This window comes from Lepisosteus platostomus, chromosome 28, assembly GCF_059453375.1.
Source record: "Lepisosteus platostomus isolate fLepPlt1 chromosome 28, fLepPlt1.hap1, whole genome shotgun sequence".
Taxonomy (NCBI): domain Eukaryota; kingdom Metazoa; phylum Chordata; class Actinopteri; order Semionotiformes; family Lepisosteidae; genus Lepisosteus; species Lepisosteus platostomus.
Window position 1 is genome coordinate 12,746,833 of NC_142638.1, and position 20,264 is coordinate 12,767,096.

The 20,264-nt window shown below is 52.0% G+C and overlaps 1 long non-coding RNA gene across 1 annotated transcript in view; it reads right to left on the reverse strand.

Moving 5' to 3' along the window:
- Positions 1 to 4,097: 4,097 nt before the first annotated feature.
- The window catches only part of LOC148638904 (uncharacterized), a 215,546-nt gene continuing 199,379 nt past the window's right edge, over positions 4,098 to 20,264 (reverse strand). The window contains exons 2-3 of the long non-coding RNA XR_015930990.1: positions 4,580 to 4,879; positions 4,098 to 4,168 (exon numbers count right to left, since the gene is read on the reverse strand). This is a non-coding gene — a long non-coding RNA (uncharacterized LOC148638904). The remainder of the gene's footprint in view (positions 4,169 to 4,579; positions 4,880 to 20,264) is intronic.

The window sequence follows — 20,264 nt, forward strand, 5'->3', positions numbered from 1 at the left end:
GTGCGCTGGCAGCTTGGTGATGGAGTGGTTGCCTGACACAGTGAGGTGCGCTGGCAGCTGTGTGGTGTGACGCAGTGGTGGCCCGGCACGGTGAGGTGCGCTGGCAGCTGTGTGGTGTGACGCAGCTGTGGCCGGGCACGGTGAGGAGCGCTGGCAGCTGTGTGACGCAGTGGTTGTCTGGCACGTGAGGTGCGATGGCAGCTGTGTGACGCAGTGGTGGCCTAGCACGGTGAGGTGCCCTGGGAACTGTGTGGTGTGACGCAGTGGTGGCCGGGCACTGTGAGGTGCGCTGGGAGTTGTGTGACGCAGTGGTGGCCTGGCACGGTGAGGTGTGCTGGCATCTGTGTGACGCACTGGTGGCCTGGCACAGTGAGGTGCGCTGGCAGGTGTGTGGTATGACGTAGTGGTGGCCTGGCACAGTGAGATGCGCTGGGAGTTGTGTGACGCAGTGGTGGCCTGGCACAGGGAGGTGAGCTGGCAGCTGTGGTATGACATAGTGGTGGCCTGGCATGCTGAGGTGCACTGGCAGCTGTGTGATGCAGTGTTGGTCTAGCACAGTGAGGTGCGCTGGTAGCTGTGTGACGCAGCTGTGGCTGGGCACGGTGAGGTGTGCTGGGAGTTGTGTGACGCAGTGGTGGCCTGTCACAGTGAGGTTGGATGGCAGGTGTGTGGTATATCGCAGTGGTGGCCCGGCACTGTGAGGTGCGCTGGCAGCTGTGTGATGGAGTGTAGGCCTGGCACAGTGAGGTGCGCTGGCAGCTGTGTGACGCAGTGGTTGCGTGGCACGGTGAGGTGCGCTGGTAGCTGTGTGGTGTGACTCTGTGGTGGCCTAGCACGGTGAGGTGCACTGGCAGCTGTGTGGAGTGACGCAGTGGTGGCCTGGTATGGTGAGGTGTGCTGGAAGCTGTGTGGTGTGACGCAGTGTTGTCCTTGCACAGTGAGGTGCGCTGGCAGCTGTTTGACGCAGTGGTGGCCTAGCATGGTGAGGTGCGCTGGGATCTGTGTGGTGTGACGCAGTGGTGGCCGGGCACAGTGAGGTGCGCTTTCAGCTGTGTGACGCAGTGGTGGCTTGGCGCAGTGAGGTGCACTGGCAGCTGTGTGACGCAGTGGTGGCCTGGCACAGTGAGGTGAGCTGGCAGGTGTGTGGTATGACGCAGTGGTGGCCTGACACGGTTAGGTGCGCTGGTAGCTGTATGATGCAGTGGTGGCCTGGCATGGTGAAGTTCGCTTGGAGCTGTGTGGTTTGATGCAGTGGTGGCCTAGCACGGTGAGGTGCGCTGGTAGCTGTTTGGTGTGATGCAGTTATGGCCGGGCAGGGTGAGTTTCGCCGGTAGCTGGGTGACACACTGGTGGCCTGGAACGGTGAGGTGCGCTGCCAGCTGTGTGGTGTGACGCAGTGGTGTTCATCAGGCACAAGTTCATCAGTGAAAAGACCACTGGCATTTTTCCTTCCCCCTACATTCTCAGAACAGAATCGAATTTAATATTAGCATAATTTATTACAGTGCTAAGTTTAATATTATTTATTACTAATAGTTTATGCTAAAACCTAACTTTCTTAACGCGAGAAGTACTAATGTAAGTACCAACTGTACTGTACTTAAGTACTACCATAAGAAGTACTGCTGTATGCAACAAAAAAGGAGGAGTGGTGAAACAGCCCTACACATACAGTGTCAGTATGAACAGAGATTGTATCAGTATCAGTTCTTGCTTTGTGCTGGGTTTAGCAGTTTTCCAAACATTGTCTTTCAGCGAATGCCATACCATCTCTATTGGATTTAAATCTGGAGATTCGGCTGGAGTTTTCATCCAGTTCACTCGTTCTTCTATAAGCCTCGCCCTTGCTGCTGTGTGTTTCGGATCGTTGTCTTGAAAGAGACGGTGCATTGATCCAATGTGCTCCCTGATATAAGGGGCGGCATGCTGTGTGACCACGACTTCCTCGAAGAATTCACGATCTATAATCCCTTCGAAATAAAATTATTTTTCAAGCAATATAATGCAAGATGCTTTCTAACATTGGGCAATGTGTTTTTTCTCGAAATTTTGTTTCGAGAGACTACATAAGTTATTCAAGTGTTTATGATATGTCACTGTTGTGAATGTCTGTGGAGTGTATCTTATTAGCCTGTCCTGACTGGTGGAGCTCATCCAGCTGTGTCTGGATATCTTGGTTAAATATTCAGCTAGTGTGTACTGTGTTTAGGGTTCTGTAGCATTCCACAGGGCTGGGCAGCTTGTTCTCCCCTCCCACCCCTCTCTGTGTACAGTAGAGCCTCCTGTCATGGCTGGTAGAGCTCATCCAGCTGTGTCTGGCTAATATTAAAGCCAGTACTTTAATATGGTTTTATGTATGTTTATCAATAGTGGGTAGTGGCCTAATTCAGTCCTGCACCCGTTGTTAGGTGTTTTTTAGGTGTTGTTAGGGATTCTACCAAATATTAACAAGTGCTCTTCCTGAAACTTACCTTAGCTGATTCTTAGGCTAAACCAGACAGACTTCTCAAATTCTCAAATATTATCAAATCTTGTTGGTGCAGAGGTGGTGGAGCCCTATACCAACAGACTCACAGCTGAAATTGCTGTGAAAAGGGCTTCTACCAAATATTAACATGTGGGTGAAAATGTATACAATTGTAATATTTCCTTTTTTCCCATTGAAAGTATAACATATGTGGTGTGAGAAAGAGGTCCTCATTTAATTGCATGAAACTCTGGCACTGGCGCAACAAACTGAACAAAGTTCAAGGGGGTATACGCTTTCTGTAGACACTTTATTTCCTCTTTTTCCATAGTCTAAGAAATGATTTGGGAAACCTGTGGGACACTGGAGGTCATTATCCATGAGCCTCTTTCTGCACCTTTTAAGCCATTGAAACCTAGTTGCCTTGTTACAAGGTCTAATATTACAGTAGGTGTGGTTTCCGTCTCCTAATTTCTGAGAATGATCAAATTGGGGAATAAATTGTAGGGAATACCACTCTTGCACTTCTAAGAAAAGACTATCTCAAATGAAACTCGCTATAGAAAGACATCTTGTTGAAAAATTCTTTATTTTTTGTAATTTCTAAAGAAAAAACATTCATCAAGTCCTTTACAAATGTTTTGTTTGTGACTTTCTCTGTTGTTCCCTTTCACACTCAACTGAACTACGTGTTATGTCTTGTAAACGTAATCAAACATTTCACTTAGGTGTGTGGGTTAACACAAACCCATATTGTATGAAACATTCAGTTTTTTATTCAAGTTTTTTCTAACAATTGCATCCATGCTAGGACTACAGTAAACAACACGTTTTACTAAAGTAAATGAAATTGTTCATTAAACAAGACACATTGTTTTAAATGTATGCAATACGATGACACTAAAAACAACACTGAAACTTTTCATTGAAATACTGTACGAGATTGTGCATATTCAATGGATTTCTCCTGGTGCTTTCTTTCATCAGTCTTTTCATATTCTTGTTCTCTACTCAGGTGTCTCCTGTTCCTTTGGTGATGTCTACTGTACACACATGGTATCATACACTTGAGCAAAGTGTGATACCACCGTTTGTTCTTCTCCTAAATTAAAGATGAACATTGACAAAAGTCAGAAGCACTCTTTTCTTTGACAGACGAACAAAACAATGCAAGAATAACCATACTCTCTGTTCCTTACTCATTTCTACCTACCTGTTTGACAACTTTGTCTGCTTCAGTCAGGAAAGGGTCCTGGGGCTGACTCTGAGCAATCTGAGAAGAGCTCTCTGTAATCTTTTCCCCTACATTGGCTACATTGTGCTGTGTTTGAAATCCAGGGATCGCCTCCGGTAAGTTCCTCGGTCCTTTTTGGGACTTGAATGGGTAGAATCATTTTGTGACTACATTTCATTGTCATGCACTGATATGTTCTGGTTTGTGTTCGATTACTGTAGGCGTTCAAGTATTTTCTTTTTGTTCTAGATTGGCAGTGTTTGAGATGGTAGGAACTTGTCATATTCTCAACTTATTTTCTCTATGAGACTCTGAATGCTCTGTAAACATACTATTTTAGCAATTCTTAGAATTCTGAAAGCAGTATTACCTGTATCATTTTTTGTCTTGGTAGTAGTATTGCAGCTCCAACATCAGCACTTAAATAATGGTTTTTGATGTTACTTGTCCTTGGAGTTAGTATGCTCCTGAGAAGTCAAGAGAAATCTTACGTAAGCATTAATTATGTTTCACTATTGAAAGCAAAGTACGTGTCAAGTACTTTGAAGGCATTTGTTGATACTTGTAAGCACTTTCGTTGATTATTATTATCCTTCAATTAGTTATTACAAGTCCAACATTCTCTACATGATCTCACTCCATATTCAGAATGTGGGAATACAGTTGTTTTAAGGAAATGCCACTGAATAGATAGTAGCTGCACTCTACAAAGATGAATTTGCTAATTAATCAGTCAGGGACACAGCTTATACTTCAGTAGTCTTAGATCATGTAATGATGATTATTGTACTTTATAACTAGAAAAATCCCAATATCCTGTTCATTGCCCCTTTTTCAGTCATGTGGATTGACTTATGCCTGAAGTGGTTAATTCTCACCTTGACATCTCATAGAACAACTGAATCTCTACCAAGGGTGAATGTGTCCTTCCTCTTAATGTCTAAAAGAAAAGGTTAAAATTCATTGAAGCAAAATGCAACAACCCAAAATGTTGGGGAGGTCGTTTCCACAGTTATTTCATATGACAGTGCTTGGAGTGAAACTACATGACCATGGTGAAGAAGTAAAAACACTTTACCTTGTTCCTCCTGACTGATGTCCTTATGCGTGTTTTGCACAGTTGAGCGTTTTGTGTCTTGTCGTCTGTGTAGGCAACAGCCCTCTTCCCTGGGATAGAACTAGATGATATTTAGACACGTTAATTTGACTTCTCCATTGCTCACATTGATGTGGATATGATTATAATGCTCTGTTTTGTGGGCTTCCCAAGAAAACAATAAATCCCTTACTACTTGTTCGAAATGAAGTAGCACAGATCCTAACAAATACAAGAAAGAGAATATCATTCCTGTTTTGAAAAAACTTCACTGGTCACCTGTATTATCTAGGATACATTTGAAAGTTTTTTTTACTTGTTTTTAAAGCTTTAAGCGACCTAGCACGTCTGTACCTTACTGAATGTCTGTCTTCATATGTTCCTATACGTGACCTGAGATCTGCACATACTGGCCTACTGCAAATACCACATGTGAAATGCAGAAAGAGTGGAGAGGCTGCTTTTTGTTTTTATGCTTCTAAATTATGAAACTCACTTCCACTTTTTATTAGGCAGTCAAGCTCGGTACATTGTTTTAAAAAACATTTGAAAATGTTGCTTTTAGTTAAAGTGGTTCTTTGTTCTTTCTATTTCTGTTTCTTTTTTTAGTTCTCTTTAATTGTTCTTATTTTATTACGACTTTCCTAATTTGTATTTATTTAATTGACATGTATGTTGCTTTACTGTATTGCTGTATTTTCCTTTACAACTGAAAGTATATCTCTCAATTTTAATATTTTATTTTACGCTTGGTTTATAAAGCACCAAAGCACTATTTATATGAAAGGTGCTCTATAAATTAAGTTTATTATTATTATTTTTAATATTATTATTATACTTTCTTACATTTTTGGTTAGGACAAAGATTCTAGTAGAGGTGGCCTCTTTTACCCCGTTCCAAAAAATTGGAAAACTACCTTCAGGATACACTGACAATGACCATCTACTGTCTCCTCTAACTGTGTATTGTCATCATGCATATCTTGTGTATTATTTATTGTTGTTGGTTTTGTCATTGTGTAAAGAAGCCACCTTTCAAGGCACTATATAAAATAATGTTTGTTATTATTATTTACATTTTTCATCGTAAAATCTGGCGAAGAGTCTTAAGAGAATATCAAAGAACACGTTGCTCTTACCTTTCCATTCCAAGAAATGCCCTCAGCTCGGATTGCAGAGATTGACCTCTCTGTCTCAAATTCTGAGAAACATAGACTCGATTGAAAAATGACCATTTCCTAAGATTCACATAACATCACCAGTCAACATTTGCCACTTGACATCAATAGAAACCATAGAGTACATGACATTTCCAATCAGTTTTCTTTCAAGGTACAATAGCAATCGCCTTGCCAGAAGAGTTATACTGCGGTAGATAAATATTACAAATGTCAGATACACGCAGAGTTGTTTGGATTACTATGAAAAGATTGGCAAATATATTTATGTTCATTATATTTCTTGGAGTGACAGAGCTAAATAGAAAAAAATACTTACCTTTATCTCTGCAGACAGGATCGCAAGGGATTCCCTTATACTGGGTTCCTATATAACAAATAATACATTATTCAAAAAACATGATATTTCTCTGTCCATTAGCAGCATGATTGTTTATCATTACAGTTTTAGTTAGCTTTAATTTTGTAAACCCCAAGTAAACATAGTTTGTGCCTTTCTCTGAACTTTTTGGCATTTCAATTCAGTTGTTTGTAAGCTTATTTTACAGTTGCTAGGTTGATGAAGTTCCTGAACTGTGCAGTATTTCTTTTGGGTTTGGTGCGAATCATATTCTAGCGGTTGGGGGAAAAAAGCACAGGTGCCATCCCACCATTAAACCCTGAAACTTACCTTAGCCGATTCTTCAACTAAACCAGACATGTTAACTAAGTGTTACAGTATGTTTCAAAGTGTGTATTTTAGCAAACACAACTGAAGTTCTGTTGTCTCCTTGGAGACACCTGGAACTGGTGTGATGCTGGTTCTATGACATCAATCGTTCTAAATGTAAATGCAGGTATTGGCACAACATAGTAAATTGATGTAAAGTTATGGATCCATTTATGATTTTCACTCAGTTTGAAAGAGTTCCTGTCGTGTGGTTAAACTTTGTGTTACGGAGGGTTAACTGGGGTTCTGGCTACTAGTTAGACTTGGTCATTCAGTCATCTGGTTCATGAAATAGGAAGCAAAGAGATCTGTGTTTTAGTTTTACTGTTTGTTTTTGTTCCATAGAATAAGAAATGTTTCATTAATATTAGTAATAGAGTAGATGTTTCTCTAAACAGCGTGTGTCAGTTTGCACTGCAGGTGTGCCAGGTAGAGACCATTTAAGAACCAAAAAATATGCTGTCATTTACTGCCGTGGCTAATTTCTGTTAACCTTGTCTCTCACTCACTTTGATGAGCAAAATGTTCATACATAAAGCATACATTTCTGATTGGTCAGAAGAAGCTTCTTAACATATAAGGTATAAACAAAGTCAGAAAGTTAGGCACTTAGGTCAGCCTTAGGCAGTTAACCAAGACCATAATCCGATAAGAAGCTATTCCCTTTCATGTTGCTAAATCACATGTAGGATACATGAGTTACACCTCCACTTAAGAGACCTTAAAGAGACCTTGGCCAGCCAGGAGTGTAGAAAACCGTAAAACAGTACTTGAGGACCTAATTGTTAACTCTTAACAGGCAAAGGTTCCTTCAGTCCTATGAGAAATATTTTAGAATTGAACTAAAGTGTGTTTCCGATACAGGAGCATATGTCTGTCAGGGCCTGTTGGAGAGGCCCTGCGTGAGAACCCCTGGCTGCAGTTCCACATCCCCCTGAAAGTAAATAGAGCCATAAGCACGGAGCTAAGGACACTGCTCCAGGACATGCTGGCTGTCGATCCTGACCAGCGACCAGAAGCCATCCAGCTGGAGAAGCAAGTCAGGCAAGCCATGGCACGAGAGAAAACATCTTTGTAGTGACTGATAGCAAGATGTCCGTGACCAAGGGCAATTCGTCTGAGTAAAGTCTGATTTCATTTTTATGTCCCGAAAGGCCACTGCCTTTGTGCTGTAGATTTCTGATTTAGACGGGCATTTCTATGGACAACTTTGACTTTTCTGTGGGTCCAATGAAAATAAGTTTTTTAACTTATTCTTTGTTACAGTTTTCGAAAGTTTAAAGACATTCACTGAGTTGACGATAAAGGAAAAGTTTCATCTTTCACCTCTTCGATGGTAGGCTGGTCAGAGGTATATGTGTCTACATGTCTTCATTCTCCATGTTTGTAAGTATGGAGATTTTGTATTGTGTGCTTTTGCACTGTTCTGCTTTATTGAAAGAAATCAGATGCTCTTCCTGAAGTCTGAATTTTTGGTGGGGGATTTAAAAACTTTTTTACAATTTTAACTGTTTCAAAACATTTTAAGGTATAATACCATTCATCTTGCCAGAAAATATATACTCCAGTAGATTAAACGTAGAAATGTCAGATGCATGTAGAGTTTGTTTATACAGATGCAGCCATTCAGAGTTTGCGGTACAAACCCGTATCGCTGGTATCTACGCCCTACCGCGGTACGTGATTGGCTGGCCAAAATGACCGACGGGCACTCGTGGTGCGTTGGTCGGTCGTGGAAGGATCTAATCATATAATGTCTTTACTGTGAATTTTTTTATCCGCTTAGTATTGAGTATTTATATGGAATTGTACCACTGTAGGGAAATTTTAGTAGCTGAGCATAAAAAGAATAGGAGCATAACGCATGTGAAGGCCATAAACAATATTAATTTTGGAACATAAACATATTATGTAAACTGTATATGGCTGGTCTCGGTACATTAAAGAAAAAATACACAGCAGTCTTCCATTTCTCCCTAAACATTTTAAGCATCAAAATTTTCAAAAATGGTCCCCAAATATGCGATTGCTGTATAGAATGAATTTTAATTTAAAAAAATTATTTAACACGAAAATTAAGCTTTTTACGTTCCTCCGCCTGAGAATATAGTCCCTTGTTGCTGCGCAACGCAGAAACACAGCCACGAGTAACTAGCAAAGAGAGGACACTAGCTAGCCAATATGATAAAGGAATAAACTACTTTTTTTATTTCTTCAGCACATTTATTTGAACATTTCCATCAATTCTACAAGCACTGAAAAACTGTCCAATCCCTAGTTCGTGAGGAATTTTCTTTTACCATAACAGACATAAAAACTTCCTTGCTTTTAACAGAGCATTTCATAATTTCTAACAACGCAAATGATTTACACTGCGACACTTATCATTCAACGAGAGCTCAAAATATCACAAGTATCCTCAAGAATGCAACAGACAGCAGCAAAAGATACATGAGAATCCAAGGTTTTTTATCTACGCTAAGACGTAGTCTTAAAGATTTCTTTATCAAACAGTGAAGTCAAAATTCCGGTGTGTGCGTATATTAGAGAATATAGCACTCCTTCGAATGTGTTTCAGCCAATCAGATTTTAGGACCGGAATTATTGGTTTTGTAATAGGGAATATAGTATGGAATCACGTATCTAAAGACATGAATAATGATATTAATTAGGATCTGAATATCTAAAAATGTGTCACACAATGTGCCACAAAAGTTTCACACAACAAGGCAAGACTGTGAAAGGTCAATAGGCCTGACTAGTGTGCACAACACGGTGCAGTGTGCTGGCAGCTGTGTGTTGTGACGCAGTGGTGGCCTGGCACGGTATGGTGCGCTGGTAGCTGTGTGATGCAGCTGTGGCCGGGCACAGTGAGGTGCGTTGGCAGCTGTGTGATGCAGTGGTGGCCTGGCACAGTGAGGTGCACTGGCAGCTGTGTGGTGTGATGCAGTGGTGGCCTGGCACAGTGAGGTGCACTGGCAGCTGTGTGGTGTGACGCCGTGCTGGCCTGGCACGGTAAGGTGCGCTGGCAGCTGTGTGACGCAGTGGTGGCTTGGTACGGTGAGGTGCGCTTGCAGCTGTGTGGTTTGACGCAGTGGTGGGCTGGCATGGTGAGGTGCGCTGGCAGCTGTGTGGTGTGACGCAGTGGTGGCCTGGTACGGTGAGGTGCACTGGCAGATGCGTGACGCAGTGGTGGCCTGGCACAGTGAGGTGCGCTGGCAGTTGTGTAGTGTGACGCAGTGGTGGCCTGGCACGGTGAGGTGCGCTGGCAGCTGTGTGGTTTGACGCAGTGGTGGGCTGGCACGGTGAGGTGCGCTGGCAGTGGTTTAGTGTGACGCAGTGGTGGCCTGGTACGGTGAGGTGCGCTGGCAGCTTTGTGATGGAGTGGTGGCCTGACACGGTGAGGTGCGCTGGCAGCTGTGTGGTGTGATAGAGTGGTGGCCTGGCACGGTGAGGTGTGCTGGCAGCTGTGTGGTGTGAAACAGTGGTGGCCTGGCACGGTGAGGTGCGCTTGCACCTCTGTGACGCAGTGGTGGCCCGGCACAGTGAGGTGCGCTGGCAGCTGTGTGATGCAGTGGTAGCAGGGCACAGTGAGGTGCACTGGTAGCTGTGTGGTGTGACGTAGTGCTGGCCTGGCACGTTGAGGTGCGCTGGCAGCTGTGTGACGCAGTGGTGGGCTGGCACGGTGAGGTACGCTGGCAGCTGTGTGACGCAGTGGTGGCCTGGCACAGTGTGGTGTGCTGGCAGATGTGTGGTATGACACACTGGTGGCCTTTCATGGTCAGGTGCGTTGGCAGTTGTGTAGTGTGACGCAGTGGTGGGCTGGCATGGTGAGGTACGCTGGCAGGTGTGTGACGCTGTGGTGCCTGGTACGGTGAGGTATGCTGGCAGCTGTGTGACGCAGTGGTGGCCTGGCACAGTGTGGTGTGCTGGCAGCTGTGTGGTATGACGCTGTGGTGGCTTTGCACGGTGAGGTGCGTTGGCAGTTGTGTAGTGTGACGCAGTGGTGGCCTGGCACGGTGAAGTGCACTGGCAGCTGTGTAGTATGTCGCAGTGGTGGGCTGGCATGGTGAGGTACGCTGGCAGCTGTGTGACGCAGTGGTGGCCTGGCACAGTGTGGTGTGCTGGCAGATGTGTGGTATGACACACTGGTGGCCTTTCATGGTCAGGTGCGTTGGCAGTTGTGTAGTGTGACGCAGTGGTGGCCTGGCACGGTGAAGTGCACTGGCAGATGTGTGATATGTGACGCAGTGGTGGCCTGGCACTGTGAGGTGCGTTGGCAGCTGTGTGATGCATTGGTGGCTGGGCACAGTGAGGTGCTACTGGCAATTGTGTGTGTGACGCAGTGGTGGCCTGGTACGGTGAGGTGCGCTTGCAGCTGTGTGGTTTGACGCAGTGGTGGGCTGGCATGGTGAGGTGCGCTGGCAGCTGTGTGGTGTGACGCAGTGGTGGCCTGGTACGGTGAGATGCGCTGGCAGCTGTGTGATGCAGTGGTGGCCGGGTACAGTGAGGTGCACTGGCAGCATGTGTGGTGTGATGCAGTGGTGGCCTGGCACGGTGAGGTGCACTGGCAGCTCTGTGATATGTCATGCAGTGGTGGCATGGCACTGTGAGTTGCACTGGCAATTGTGTGGTGTGAGGCAGTGGTTGCCTGGCACGTTGAGGTGCGCTGGCAGCTGTGTGACGCAGTGGTGGCCTGGTACGGTGAGGTGCGCTGGCAGCTGTGTGATGCATTGGTTGCCTGGCACAGTGTGGTGTGCTGACAGCTGTGTGGTATGACGCAGTGGTGGCTTTGCTTGGTGAGGTGCGCTGGCAGGTGTGTGACGCTGTGGTGCCTGGTACGGTGAGGTATGCTGGCAGCTGTGTGACGCAGTGGTGGCCTGGCACAGTGTGGTGTGCTGGCAACTGTGTGGTATGACGCTGTGGTGGCTTTGCACGGTGAGGTGCGTTGGCAGTTGTGTAGTGTGACGCAGTGGTGGGCTGGCATGGTGAGCTGCGCTGGGAACTGTATGACACAATGGTGGCCGGGCACGGTGAGCTGCACTGCCAGCTGTGTGGTGTGACGAAGTGGTGGCCGGGCACGGTGAGGTGCACTGGCAGCTTGGTGATGGAGTGGTTGCCTGGCACAGTGAGGTGCACTGGCAGCTGTGTGGTGTGAAGCAGAGGTGGCCTGGCACGGTGAGGAGCGCTTGCAGCTCTGTGACGCAGTGGTGGCCTGGCACGTTGAGGTGCGCTGGCAGCTGTGTGATTCAGTGTTGGCTGGGCACACTGAGGTGCACTGCCAGCTGTGTAGTGTGTCGCAGTGGTGGGCTGGCATGGTGAGGTGCACTGGGAACTGTATAACGCAGTGGTGGTCTGGTACGGTGATGTGTGCTGGCTGCTGTGTGGTGTGACGCAGTGGTGGTCTGGTACGGTGAGGTGCGATGGCGGGTGTGTGATGCAGTTGTGGCCGGGTACGGTGAGGTGCACTGGCAGCTGTGTGATATGTTATGCAGTGGTGGCCTGGCACTGTGAGGTGCGCTGGCAGCTGTGTGGTGTGACGTAGTGCTGGCAAGGTAAGGTGCGCTGGCACTTGTGAGACGCAGTGGTGGCCTGGTATGGTGAGATGCACTGGCAGATTTGTGATATGTGATGCAGTGGTGGCCTGGCACTGTGAGTTGCACTGGCAATTGTGTGGTGTGAGGCAGTGGTGGCCTGGCACGTTGAGGTGCGCTGGCAGCTGTGTGACGCGGTGGTGGCTGGGCACAGTGAGGTGCACTGGCAATTGTGTGTGTGACGTAGTGGTGGCCTGGCACGGTGAGGTGCGTTGGCAGTTGTGTAGTGTGACGTATTGGTGGCCTGGTACGGTGAGGTGCGCTGGCAGTTGTGTAGTGTAACTCAGTGGTGGCCTGGTACGGTGAGGTGCACTGGCAGTTGTGTAGTGCGACACAGTGGTGGCCTTACACAGTGAGGTGCGCTTGCAGCTGTGTGATGAATTGGTGGCTGGGCACAGTGAGGTGCACTGGCAATTGTGTGTGTGACGCAGTGGTGGCCTTTCATGGTGAGGTGCATTGGCAGTTGTGTAGTGTGACGCAGTGGTGGGCTGGCATGGTGAGGTGCGCTGGCAGTTGTGAAGTGTAACGCAGTGGTGGCCTGGCACGGTGAGGTGTGCTGGCAGTTGTGTAGTGCGACGCAGTGGTGGCCTGACAGAGTGAGGTGCGCTTGCAGCTGTGTGATGCATTGGTGGCTGGGCACAGTGAGGTGCACTGGCAATTGTGTGTGTGACGCAGTGGTGGCCTTTCATGGTGAGGTGCATTGGCAGTTGTGTAGTGTGACGCAGTGGTGGCCTGATACGGTGAGGTGCGCTTGCAGCTGTGTGGTTTGACGCAGTGTGGGCTGGCATGGTGAGGTGCGCTGGCAGCTGTGTGGTGTGACCCAGTGGTGGCCTGGTATGGTGAGGTGCACTCGTAGATGTGTGATATGTGATGCAGTGGTGGCCTGGCACTGCGTGGTGCACTGGCAGTTGTGTGATGGATTGGTGGCTTGGCACAGTGAGGTGCACTATCAATTGTGTGGTGTGACGCAGTGGTGGCCTGGCACGGTGAGATGCGCTGGCAGCTGTGTGATTCAGTGGTAGAACGATCACAGTGAGGTGCACTGGCAACTGTGTGGTGTGAGATAGTGCTGGCCTGGCACGTTGAGGTACGCTGGCAGCTGTGTGACTCAGTGGTGGGCTGGCACGGTGAGGTCTGCTGGCAGCTGTGTGGTGTGACGCAGCTGTGGCCGGGCACGGTGAGGAGCGCTGGCAGCTGTGTTACGCAGTGGTTGTCTGGCACGGTGAGGTGCGATGGCAGCTGTGTGACGCAGTGGTGGCCTAGCACGGTGAGGTGCGCTGGGAACTGTGTGGTGTGACGCAGTGGTGGCCGGGTACGGCGAGGTGCGCTGGGAGTTGTGTGACGCAGTGGTGGCCTGGCACGGTGAGGTGTGCTGGTATCTGTGTGACGCACTGGTGGCCTGGCACAGTGAGGTGCGCTGGCAGGTGTGTGGTATGACGTAGTGGTGGCCTGGCACAGTGAGATGCGCTGGGAGTTGTGTGACGCAGTGGTGGCCTGGCACAGTGAGGTGAGCTGGCAGCTGTGGTATGACATAGTGGTGGCCTGGCATGCTGAGGTGCACTGGCAGCTGTGTGATGCAGTGTTGGTCTAGCACAGTGAGGTGCGCTGGTAGCTGTGTGACGCAGCTGTGGCTGGGCACGGTGAGGTGCGCTGGCAGCTGTGTGATGTAGTGGTGGCCTGGTACGGTGAGGTGTGCTGGTATCTATGTGATGCAGTGGTGGCCTGGCATGGTGAGGTGCGCTGGGAGTTGTGTGACGCAGTGGTGGCCTGTCACAGTGAGGTTGGATGGCAGGTGTGTGGTATATCGCAGTGGTGGCCTGGCACTGTGAGGTGCGCTGGCAGCTGTGTGATGGAGTGTAGACCTGGCACAGTGAGGTGCGCTGGCAGCTGTGTGACGCAGTGGTTGCCTAGCACGGTGAGGTGCGCTGGTAGCTGTGTGGTGTGACTCTGTGGTGGCCTAGCATGGTGAGGTGCGCCGGCAGCTGTGTGAAGTGACGCAGTGGTGGCCTGGTACGGTGAGGTGTGCTGGAAGCTGTGTGGTGTGACGCAGTGTTGTCCTTGCACGGTAAGGTGCGCTGGCAGCTGTATGATGCAGTGGTGGTCTGGCAAGGTGAAGTACGCTGGCAGCTGTGTGGTGTGATGCAGTGGTGGTCTGGCACGGTGAGATGCGCTGGCAGCTGTTTGACGCAGTGGTGGCCTAGCATGGTGAGGTGCGCTGGCAGGTGTGTGACGCTGCTGTGGCCGGGCACAGTGAGGTGCGCTTTCAGCTGTGTGACGCAGTAGTGGCTTGGCGCAGTGAGGTGCACTGGCAGCTGTGTGACGCAGTGGTGGCCCAGCACGGTGAGGTGCGCTGGCAGCTGTGTGACGCAGTTGTGGCCGGGAACGGTGAGGTGTGCTGGCAGCTGTGTGACGCAGTGGTGGCCTGGCACAGTGAGGTGAGCTGGCAGGTGTGTGGTATGACACAGTGGTGGCCTGGCACGTTGAGGTGCGCTGGCAGCTGTATGATGCAGTGGTGGCCTGGCACGGTGAAGTTCGCTTGCAGCTGTGTGGTTTGATGCAGTGGTGGCCTGACACGGTGAGGTGCGCTGGGAGCTGTGTGACGCAGTGGTGGCCCAGCACGGTGAGGTGCGCTGGCAGCTGTGTGGTGTGACGCAGTGGTGGCCCGGCACGGTGAGGTGCGCTGGCAGCTGTGTGGTGTGACGCAGCTGTGGCCGGGCACGGTGAGGAGCGCTGGCAGCTGTGTAACGCAGTGGTTGTCTGGCACGGTGAGGTGCGATGGCAGCTGTGTGACGCAGTGGTGGCCTAGCACGGTGAGGTGCGCTGGGAACTGTGTGGTGTGACGCAGTGGTGGCCGGGCACGGTGAGGTGCGCTGGGAGTTGTGTGACGCAGTGGTGGCCTGGCACGGTGAGGTGTGCTGGCATCTGTGTGACGCACTGGTGGCCTGGCACAGTGAGGTGCGCTGGCAGGTGTGTGGTATGACGTAGTGGAGGCCTGGCACAGTGAGATGCGCTGGGAGTTGTGTGACGCAGTGGTGGCCCGGCACAGTGAGGTGAGCTGGCAGCTGTGGTATGACATAGTGGTGGCCTGGCATGCTGAGGTGCACTGGCAGCTGTGTGATGCAGTGTTGGTCTAGCACAGTGAGGTGCGCTGGTAGCTGTGTGACGCAGCTGTGGCTGGGCACGGTGAGGTGCGCTGGCAGCTGTGTGATGTAGTGGTGGCCTGGCACGGTGAGGTGCGCTTTCAGCTGTGTGATGCAGTGGTGGCCTGTCACAGTGAGGTTGGATGGCAGGTGTGTGGTATATCGCAGTGGTGGCCCAGCACTGTGAGGTGCGCTGGCAGCTGTGTGATGGAGTGTAGGCCTGGCACAGTGAGGTGCGCTGGCAGCTGTGTGACGCAGTGGTTGCGTGGCACGGTGAGGTGCGCTGGTGTGACTCTGTGGTGGCCTAGCACGGTGAGGTGCACTGGCAGCTGTGTGGAGTGACGCAGTGGTGGCCTGGTACGGTGAGGTGTGCTGGAAGCTGTGTGGTGTGACGCAGTGTTGTCCTTGCATGGTGAGGTGCGCTGGCAGCTGTTTGACGCAGTGGTGGCCTAGCATGGTGAGGTGCGCTGGGATCTGTGTGGTGTGACGCAGTGGTGGCCGGGCACGGTGAGGTGCGCCGGCAGGTGTGTGACGCTGCTGTAGCCGGGCACAGTGAGGTGCGCTTTCAGCTGTGTGACGCAGTGGTGGCTTGGCGCAGTGAGGTGCACTGGCAGCTGTGTGACGCAGTGGTGGCCTGGCACAGTGAGGTGAGCTGGCAGGTGTGTGGTATGACGCAGTGGTGGCCTGGCACGTTGAGGTGCGCTGGGAGTTGTGTGACGCAGTGGTGGCCTGACACGGTTAGGTGCGCTGGCAGGTGTATGATGCAGTGGTGGCCTGGCACGGTGAAGTTCGCTTGCAGCTGTGTGGTTTGATGCAGTGGTGGCCTGACACGGTGAGGTGCGCTGGGAGCTGTGTGACGCAGTGGTGGCCCAGCACGGTGAGGTGCGCTGGCAGCTGTGTGGTGTGACGCAGTGGTGGCCCGGCACGGTGAGGTGCGCTGGGAGTTGTGTGACGCAGTGGTGGCCTGGCACGGTGAGGTGTGCTGGCATCTGTGTGACGCAGTGGTGGCCTAGCACGGTGAGGTGCGCTGGTAGCTGTGTGGTGTGATGCAGTTATGGCCGGGCAGGGTGAGTTTCGCCGGTAGCTGGGTGACGCATTGGTGGCCTGGAACGGTGAGGTGCGCTGCCAGCTGTGTGGTGTGACGCAGTGGTGGGCTGGCATGGTGAGGTGCACTGGGAACTGTATAACGCAGTGGTGTCTGGTACGGTGATGTGTGCTGGCAGCTGTGGGACGCAGTGGTGGCCTGGCACGGTGAGGTGCTCTGGCGGCTGTGTGGTGTGACGCAGTGGTGGTCTGGTACGGTGAGGTGCGATGGCGGGTGTGTGATGCAGTTGTGGCCGGGTACGGTGAGGTGCACTGGCAGCTGTGTGATATGTTATGCAGTGGTGGCCTGGCACTGTGAGGTGCGCTGGCAGCTGTGTGGTGTGACGTAGTGCTGGCAAGGTAAGTTGCACTGGTAGCTGTGTGACGCAGCTGTGGCTGGGCACGGTGAGGTGCGCTGGCAGCTGTGTGATGTAGTGGTGGCCTGGTACGGTGAGGTGTGCTGGTATCTATGTGATGCAGTGGTGGCCTGGCATGGTGAGGTGCGCTGGGAGTTGTGTGACGCAGTGGTGGCCTGTCACAGTGAGGTTGGATGGCAGGTGTGTGGTATATCGCAGTGGTGGCCTGGCACTGTGAGGTGCGCTGGCAGCTGTGTGATGGAGTGTAGGCCTGGCACAGTGAGGTGCGCTGGCAGCTGTGTGACGCAGTGGTTGCCTAGCACGGTGAGGTGCGCTGGTAGCTGTGTGGTGTGACTCTGTGGTGGCCTAGCACGGTGAGGTGCGCCGGCAGCTGTGTGAAGTGACGCAGTGGTGGCCTGGTACGGTGAGGTGTGCTGGAAGCTGTGTGGTGTGACGCAGTGTTGTCCTTGCACGGTAAGGTGCGCTGGCAGCTGTATGATGCAGTGGTGGTCTGGCAAGGTGAAGTACGCTGGCAGCTGTGTGGTGTGATGCAGTGGTGGTCTGGCACGGTGAGGTGCGCTGGCAGCTGTTTGACGCAGTGGTGGCCTAGCATGGTGAGGTGCGCTGGCAGGTGTGTGACGCTGCTGTGGCCGGGCACAGTGAGGTGCGCTTTCAGCTGTGTGACGCAGTAGTGGCTTGGCGCAGTGAGGTGCACTGGCAGCTGTGTGACGCAGTGGTGGCCCAGCACGGTGAGGTGCGCTGGCAGCTGTGTGACGCAGTTGTGGCCGGGCACGGTGAGGTGTGCTGGCAGCTGTGTGACGCAGTGGTGGCCTGGCACAGTGAGGTGAGCTGGCAGGTGTGTGGTATGACGCAGTGGTGGCCTGGCACTTTGAGGTGCGCTGGGAGTTGTGTGACGCAGTGGTGGCCTGACACAGTGAGGTGCACTGGCAGCTGTGTGGTGTGAAGCAGAGGTGGCCTGGCACGGTGAGGAGCGCTTGCAGCTCTGTGACGCAGTGGTGGCCTGGCACGGTGAAGTGCGCTGGCAGCTGTGTGATTCAGTGTTGGCTGGGCACACTGAGGTGCGCTGCCAGCTGTGTAGTGTGTCGCAGTGGTGGGCTGGCATGGTGAGGTGCACTGGGAACTGTATAACGCAGTGGTGGTCTGGTACGGTGATGTGTGCTGGCAGCTGTGGGACGCAGTGGTGGCCTGACACGGTGAGGTGCTCTGGCGGCTGTGTGGTGTGACGCAGTGGTGGTCTGGTACGGTGAGGTGCGATGGCGGGTGTGTGATGCAGTTGTGGCCGGGTACGGTGAGGTGCACTGGCAGCTGTGTGATATGTTATGCAGTGGTGGCCTGGCACTGTGAGGTGCGCTGGCAGCTGTGTGGTGTGACGTAGTGCTGGCAAGGTAAGGTGCACTGGTAGCTGTGTGACGCAGCTGTGGCTGGGCACGGTGAGGTGCGCTGGCAGCTGTGTGATGTAGTGGTGGCCTGGTACGGTGAGGTGTGCTGGTATCTATGTGATGCAGTGGTGGCCTGGCATGGTGAGGTGTGCTGGGAGTTGTGTGACGCAGTGGTGGCCTGTCACAGTGAGGTTGGATGGCAGGTGTGTGGTATATCGCAGTGGTGGCCTGGCACTGTGAGGTGCGCTGGCAGCTGTGTGATGGAGTGTAGGCCTGGCACAGTGAGGTGCGCTGGCAGCTGTGTGACGCAGTGGTTGCCTAGCACGGTGAGGTGCGCTGGTAGCTGTGTGGTGTGACTCTGTGGTGGCCTAGCACGGTGAGGTGCGCCGGCAGCTGTGTGAAGTGACGCAGTGGTGGCCTGGTACGGTGAGGTGCGCTGGCAGCTTGGTGATGGAGTGGTTGCCTGACACAGTGAGGTGCGCTGGCAGCTGTGTGGTGTGACGCAGTGGTGGCCCGGAACGGTGAGGTGCGCTGGCAGCTGTGTGGTGTGACGCAGCTGTGGCCGGGCACGGTGAGGAGCGCTGGCAGCTGTGTGACGCAGTGGTTGTCTGGCACGTGAGGTGCGATGGCAGCTGTGTGACGCAGTGGTGGCCTAGCACGGTGAGGTGCCCTGGGAACTGTGTGGTGTGACGCAGTGGTGGCCGGGCACGGTGAGGTGCGCTGGGAGTTGTGTGACGCAGTGGTGGCCTGGCACGGTGAGGTGTGCTGGCATCTGTGTGACGCACTGGTGGCCTGGCACAGTGAGGTGCGCTGGCAGGTGTGTGGTATGACGTAGTGGTGGCCTGGCACAGTGAGATGCGCTGGGAGTTGTGTGACGCAGTGGTGGCCTGGCACAGTGAGGTGAGCTGGCAGCTGTGGTATGACATAGTGGTGGCCTGGCATGCTGAGGTGCACTGGCAGCTGTGTGATGCAGTGTTGGTCTAGCACAGTGAGGTGCGCTGGTAGCTGTGTGACGCAGCTGTGGCTGGGCACGGTGAGGTGTGCTGGGAGTTGTGTGACGCAGTGGTGGCCTGTCACAGTGAGGTTGGATGGCAGGTGTGTGGTATATCGCAGTGGTGGCCCGGCACTGTGAGGTGCGCTGGCAGCTGTGTGATGGAGTGTAGGCCTGGCACAGTGAGGTGCGCTGGCAGCTGTGTGACGCAGTGGTTGCGTGGCACGGTGAGGTGCGCTGGTAGCTGTGTGGTGTGACTCTGTGGTGGCCTAGCACGGTGAGGTGCACTGGCAGCTGTGTGGAGTGACGCAGTGGTGGCCTGGTATGGTGAGGTGTGCTGGAAGCTGTGTGGTGTGACGCAGTGTTGTCCTTGCACAGTGAGGTGCGCTGGCAGCTGTTTGACGCAGTGGTGGCCTAGCATGGTGAGGTGCGCTGGGATCTGTGTGGTGTGACGCAGTGGTGGCCGGGCACAGTGAGGTGCGCTTTCAGCTGTGTGACGCAGTGGTGGCTTGGCGCAGTGAGGTGCACTGGCAGCTGTGTGACGCAGTGGTGGCCTGGCACAGTGAGGTGAGCTGGCAGGTGTGTGGTATGACGCAGTGGTGGCCTGACACGGTTAGGTGCGCTGGTAGCTGTATGATGCAGTGGTGGCCTGGCATGGTGAAGTTCGCTTGGAGCTGTGTGGTTTGATGCAGTGGTGGCCTGACACGGTGAGGTGCGCTGGGAGCTGTGTGACGCAGTGGTGGCCCAGCACGGTGAGGTGCGCTGGCAGCTGTGTGGTGTGACGCAGTGGTGGCCGGGCACGGTGAGGTGCGCTGGCAGCTGTGTAGTGTGATGCAGTGGTGGCCGGGCACGGTGAGGAGCGCTGGCAGCTGTGTGACGCAGTGGTTGTCTGGCACGGTGAGGTGCGATGGCAGCTGTGTGACGCAGTGGTGGCCTAGCACGGTGAGGTGCGCTGGGAACTGTGTGGTGTGACGCAGTGGTGGCCGGGCACGGTGAGGTGCGTTGGGAGTTGTGTG